At 43.9% G+C, this 6,788-nt stretch overlaps 1 long non-coding RNA gene across 1 annotated transcript; it reads left to right on the top strand.

The window, feature by feature from the left end:
• The first annotated feature begins 4,902 nt into the window (after nucleotides 1-4,902).
• LOC138680658 (uncharacterized) lies at nucleotides 4,903-6,279 on the top strand. The gene is made up of 3 exons (XR_011321717.1): nucleotides 4,903-5,019; nucleotides 5,096-5,224; nucleotides 5,612-6,279. It is a non-coding gene; the product is annotated as an uncharacterized lncRNA (long non-coding RNA).
• Nucleotides 6,280-6,788: the final 509 nt, after the last annotated feature.

The raw sequence follows: 6,788 nt of genomic DNA, 5'->3' as shown, positions 1-6,788 counted from the left end.
TGAAAAGAAGAATACAACAACATCTATCAAATATAACCACGGCCAAGAAGGATCTGGAAAAGGGCAAGACCTTGACGTCGGTGGCTTTGCATTTTTTAACAACACATAATTCCCAAAATAAGGGGATCAAGGTCGTGGGTCTGGAATCCGTTCCATCAGACATCAGAGGGGGAGACATCACACTGGAACTACTCAGACGAGAGTCTAAATGGATTTTCAATTTGAACAGTCAAACCCCACTTGGACTGAATGAAGATCTTCTGTTTACAGGGTTTTATAAACAGTCTTGAAATCGTGTTCCATGTGCTGTGGGGGAATGTGAACCGGAGTTTGAAAGTTTCTGCTCAGTTGTATATGTCTATGATTGATGGGGATTTATAGCAGGCCCAGGTCAAACCTTTTCGAATTTACCCTTGTGTCCTTTTGACCCCTGACCTCTGCATGAACAGTCACATCTTTTTAGTGGAGGTTGATATTCCCTCCACTTAGATGTCTGCATGAACATCATATAACCCACCTGTTTGGTGGCTTTAATATTAGATAGGACGGGAATAGCCTTTGCCCTCCATGAGAGTATTTGTTGCTTGATTGGGGGGATCTTTGGGGCCGTGTATGTCCTCTTACTATCCGGTGGTTGTACTCTTTATTAAATTTGAGTCTCGTGTAGGAATAGGTTCGTTTATTTCTTCTATGGTAATTGGAGGGTTTATTATGGCTCGTGTCCGAGAGGGCCTCAGTTGTATCCTGGGAAACTTGTGCTCTCGCTAAATGAGCCTTCACCGGGTTTTTCCACTCGTTCTTTGAAATATTTGGTGTTAGTACTATACCTACCAAGATCCATGCGTGGTGCTGTGGGTCATCTGATTCATAAAATATGGCATGTTGACCCGAATGTACCTATGGGGCAAAAATGAGGGGTCATCCCCCCAAATATACGTGGGTTGGAAGCCTGATGGGGGCTGTATTAACCATAATTTTGAAACATATATGTGTATAATTTTTGATTAGCAGGCTTTCTCTCTTATATACATGGGTGTCTATGAGTCCAGTGTCTATCATATTATATCTTTTTGACAATGTATAAGGTAAATTTATATAACGATAAGTAGGGATGCTTTCCTTGTACAGTAGCATGTTGCCACGGTATCGTGATAGAGATTATCAGGTTTGGCTAAACCTGAATGTAACCCGTGGACGCAGGTAATGAAGCGCTCCACAACTGTCACACACGGCCGGTAGCTATGGTCACCAAATCGGCTGTGTGATGACGGATAGTAGGAGGAGCCCTTTCTCATGTGCCGTATGGATTGTGCCGTTTGGATTGGCCCTAGACTGTTACGTCTATAGGGCTTTATGGTAACTTCTGTGGCAACAGCAGAACGTAGGTAGGAGGGGTGATTGAGCCTCAGGGCTCATCTGCTGACGCGGCTGAGCCCGACTTCTGGTTGCGTCCAGAGAGTCCCATGATAACGGCAACAACTGCATGACGATTGTTGGGGATCTGTCCTCAACATAGACATGCTGGTAAAGTGCCGTGGTAACGACTTGTAGATCTAAGGGTCTGTGGGCACATGTGCGGTAACGCCCCTCGGCTGCCGCACACAACCGGTAACCATGGGTACAAGACCGGAAGTGTTACGGCAGCCAGTAGGAGGAGTCTTCTGTGTTGTACGCGGCGGATGAGTGAGAGACGGCCGTGCCCTCAGGGCACTCTGGCACTTGCAGTGCGTGAACTAGGACTAAGGTAGGAGGAGTGGTGGAGTCTTGCAAAACTTATTGGTTGTGTGCTTTTGTGCAGCACCGCCCCTGAAATCTCTGTATGTGGTTGCCTCGTTTGAGCAGCACAGCTGCAGCTGCGTAAAAAAGCAATCATTAGACTTGATAAGGACGCCGAACCTCTACAGGAGCTACCCCTGACGAAGCCACTGGTGTGGCGACACGCGTCGGGTCTCTGCTCCTCCTGTCGGCACCCCCCTAACTGCATTCGGGGCTCTAACAGCACTTGGGTTTGCCTACCAGCTTTATGCCATTTGGCTATTGATAGTCCTATATTTCAACAGGTTTTCTATGCGCCTTATCACAGGGGTCTATGGCATGTTATGTTTTAGGTTTTTTTTTTTGATTAGTGGAACTGCTATATAGTCCATCTAGTGATCATATATTGTTATATATTATAGTGGGCAATGTTTTCTGTCATCATTGTGGTCTAGAACCCAATCTATTCTTTGCACACATGTCGGTGTGATATGATTTCCGTTCATGTTGCTCCTATATTGTTAAATACATCCACATACATCTGTTCACTCATGTCATAAATTAGCCTGTTGATGTTAGGTATTTGGTCGCTGGTATCCATCTTGTTTTGGGCAATATTATTGCCCCAAGATTTGTTTGGTGCTGTTCATGCAGATGTCCCATATTGCATACACTATTAGCTCAACATCATTATCAGGGTGTGGGTGGTGTCGTACAAGGGGGAGGGTTCTATTGTGAGCCGAGTGTATATGTATATAGGTCCTATGTGTGACCATTTTTAAATGTTTTTAAATTTGTGTGCTCTTTGTGGTGTTTTGTATGTCCTTATATATTATTTCAATAAAGATTGTATATTTTTTGCATATTCAATCCATTGCCTTGGGTGATCCCCATTTATGGTCTATTTCTTGTCTTGTTTCTTTGGTTTAGCATTATATAGACTTGGTTGGATCCCCGGTCCATATGTGGTGCCCCCGCTTTAGTTACTAGGTGGTTTGCTTATATGCAGGAGCTTTTTTTCCTTGCATCTTCTGGGTGTGGCACACATTTGGTTATTGTATGTGATTTCCCGTTTGGGTACTATCTGAATATCTATTCATTTAGGCATGGATTTGGCAGCGAGAGAGGCGGCATGGAATAGCCAAATGAGCAATATTTTTGAGGAAGACCCTGCTGGGTCTGGTGGCAGTGTTATTAAGGATATGGATTTTCAGGGGATTTCTAATGAGTTAATTGGACTTCATAAGTCCATCACCAAGACGTGGTGGAATTTAAAAACATTGGAAGAATATAAGAAGGTGGGTCTGGTACCCAGAGGACTTAGAGTTCAGATCTTTCCGGCATGGGAAGCAAGTGAGGGCTTCCAGAAGGTATGGGAACAGGGTTTGTTTAAATGTTCAAATATTTTGATAGATTTGCTTATTGAACATGATCAGGAGTTCCTGTCTGTAACTAAAGATAAAATTAAGAGTATTGAAAGTAAATTAGAAACATTTGATAAAACCGTGGTTGAGCCATTCCAGGGTCAGCTTAAGAATATTATTGATAAATTTGAAAAAGAAATTATAGGAGGCAAGAGACACAAATTTAAACGAGATCAGCAGGACTTTAAGAACGGACGAGCTTATAAGTGGGTGCACAAAGGAAACAGACGGGGTGCCAATTTGAATCTACCAACAGAGGGAAATGTGGCAACTTTACAGGAGCTCACATCAAGCGATTTTTTATCGTCGGAGCAAAGCGAGGTAGAAGGCACAACAGGAGGGGCCGTAGGAGGAGATACAGTCCGAAAAAGACGCAACAAGAACTACAGAGCCTGGTCTCCCAAATACAGGCGGGAGACAAGACAGAACCAGAAGCGCTAATTACCTCTACTTCAAGGACTAACCCCTCGGACTCCGGTAAGCTATCTATTATTAATTTGTCATCTTACATCCTTTCTGACGTAGAGGTTTCAGTATTGGAGAAGGGGCTCTCCTTTTGCCCAACCAATGGCTTGGATAAATTTATTTTAATTAAAGATGTGTACCTTTTTTGTAGACAGCTGGCCTTTAAATTACTATACCACCAACCCTCAATTTTGGATGGCCTACCCACTGATGAACGAGAAGTTTTTAGAGACCTCCTTGATTTACTTGAAGAAAGTGAAACTGGACATCCCAAAAAGAGGCAATTCCCTGGTAGGTTACCCTCGCAGGCTACACCCTCCCTGTCTCTCTTTCCAGCTCTGCAAAGCTTTTTCAATGCAGTGAGTCGTGAGGTTCAAAGTCTAAAAGTAGACCCAATTAAGGGAAGGAATTTGAGTAAGGCAGAACAGAAAGCCATTATAGGGCTTGGCTCAAATCGGGATTTTGTCATCCGAGAGGCCGATAAGGGGGGGAATCTGGTGATTTGGCCCACTGAACTATATGTTAATGAGGCTAAATTGCAATTGTCTAACTCTGAATGTTACCAGGTTCTACCATCAGATCCCACTGATGTGTTTAGGTCCAAATTGGATCGCCTTCTGGATTCGGCATTCACGCTCAATATCATCAACAAGCGTGAAAGGGACTTTATGACCAACCGCCACCCCAGGGTACCAACATTTTATCTTATCCCAAAAGTTCATAAATCAGTTGAGAAGCCCCCAGGTAGGCCCATTGTGTCAGGGTTGGGGGGCCTTTTAGAACGGCCCTGTACGTACGTGGACTTCTTTCTACAACCTTTTGTCTCATCTTTAGACTCGTACGTCAGGGATTCAACCTTCCTGATTCAACAATTGCAAAATCTAAGGGTTCCATCTGGCACTTGGCTTGTCACACTAGATGTTGAATCCCTTTATACCTGCATTGGCCATGACCTGGGGACACAAGCAGTCGCCTTTTTCCTGGACAAGAACACCACAGGTGATAGACACCACGACTCCTTTTTGCTTGACCTACTCTCTTTTATTCTGGACAAAAATTATTTTGTCTTTGATCGAGTGTTTTACAGACAAATTAGAGGCACCGCGATGGGCGCACGTTGTGCGCCCTCGTACGCAAATTTGTTTTTGGGGTGGTGGGAGGTCACCAGGGTGTACTGTCTAGAGGTTTTTTCATCATTTGTCATCAAATGGTATCGTTTTATTGATGATATTTTTTTCCTCTGGACAGGCACCCTGGAGGACTGCCATCAGTTTGTGGACACCCTCAATCGGAACCCGTGGAATATTAGGCTGACGTCTTCTTTTTCGCAAACAGAAGTGGAATTCCTGGATTTAAAGCTATATCCTAAGGATGGGTACGTTCACACCACGCTGTACCGCAAGCCCACGGCTGTTAATAGCCTTTTACATTTTTCCAGTTTCCACCCACAGCACTTGAAGAAGGGTATCCCAAAGGGACAGTTTTACCGGATAAGGCGTAACTGCAGTTCTCAGGAGGATTTCCGAAGACACTCACAGGACTTGACCCAACGTTTCAAAAATCGAGGCTACCCTGGGAAGGTAATTGCAAACGCATTTGGCATGGCTAAGGAGGCGGATAGAGGAAGTTTATTACAGCCGAGACGAAACACTGCTTCAAGGCCACTAGGAGTTATCACCACTTTTAACAACCAGTGGCAGGAAATTCGTGGGATCCTTACAAAATATTGGGGGATTTTACACAGTGAACCCAAGTTAAGGTCACATATAGCCGAACAGCCTAGTTTAATTGCCAGAAGGCCAAGAAATCTAAAAGACTGTCTGAGCCACAGCCATTTTAAGCGCCCAGTAACCAGGCTTAATAGAGGGTTTAGGCCAACTGGTACATTTCCCTGTGGCGGCTGTAATATATGCCCATTTATTGGTAGCAGTGACTTGTGTCTTTCATCTTCCTCCTCTTCATTACAGTTGGTGGCAAAATCGTATTTCAATTGCAAATCTCGCAACCTGGTGTACGCTCTGGTTTGCCCCTGCCCAAAAACATATGTTGGGCAAACAACACAAGAGCTGAAAAGAAGAATACAACAACATCTATCAAATATAACCACGGCCAAGAAGGATCTGGAAAAGGGCAAGACCTTGACGTCGGTGGCTTCGCATTTTTTAACAACACATAATTCCCAAAATAAGGGGATCAAGGTCGTGGGTCTGGAATCCGTTCCATCAGACATCAGAGGGGGAGACATCACACTGGAACTACTCAGACGAGAGTCTAAATGGATTTTCAATTTGAACAGTCAAACCCCACTTGGACTGAATGAAGATCTTCTGTTTACAGGGTTTTATAAACAGTCTTGAAATCGTGTTCCATGTGCTGTGGGGGAATGTGAACCGGAGTTTGAAAGTTTCTGCTCAGTTGTATATGTCTATGATTGATGGGGATTTATAGCAGGCCCAGGTCAAACCTTTTCGAATTTACCCTTGTGTCCTTTTGACCCCTGACCTCTGCATGAACAGTCACATCTTTTTAGTGGAGGTTGATATTCCCTCCACTTAGATGTCTGCATGAACATCATATAACCCACCTGTTTGGTGGCTTTAATATTAGATAGGACGGGAATAGCCTTTGCCCTCCATGAGAGTATTTGTTGCTTGATTGGGGGGATCTTTGGGGCCGTGTATGTCCTCTTACTATCCGGTGGTTGTACTCTTTATTAAATTTGAGTCTCGTGTAGGAATAGGTTCGTTTATTTCTTCTATGGTAATTGGAGGGTTTATTATGGCTCGTGTCCGAGAGGGCCTCAGTTGTATCCTGGGAAACTTGTGCTCTCGCTAAATGAGCCTTCACCGGGTTTTTTCACTCGTTCTTTGAAATATTTGGTGTTAGTACTATACCTACCAAGATCCATGCGTGGTGCTGTGGGTCATCTGATTCATAAAATATGGCATGTTGACCCGAATGTACCTATGGGGCAAAAATGAGGGGTCATCCCCCCAAATATACGTGGGTTGGAAGCCTGATGGGGGCTGTATTAACCATAATTTTGAAACATATATGTGTATAATTTTTGATTAGCAGGCTTTCTCTCTTATATACATGGGTGTCTATGAGTCCAGTGTCTATCACATTATATCTTTTTGACAA

This window comes from Ranitomeya imitator, chromosome 5 (genome assembly GCF_032444005.1).
Source record: "Ranitomeya imitator isolate aRanImi1 chromosome 5, aRanImi1.pri, whole genome shotgun sequence".
NCBI lineage: Eukaryota > Metazoa > Chordata > Amphibia > Anura > Dendrobatidae > Ranitomeya > Ranitomeya imitator.
The sequence above is the reverse complement of the archived record's forward strand: the minus strand, read 5'-3'. Positions and strand labels throughout refer to the sequence as shown.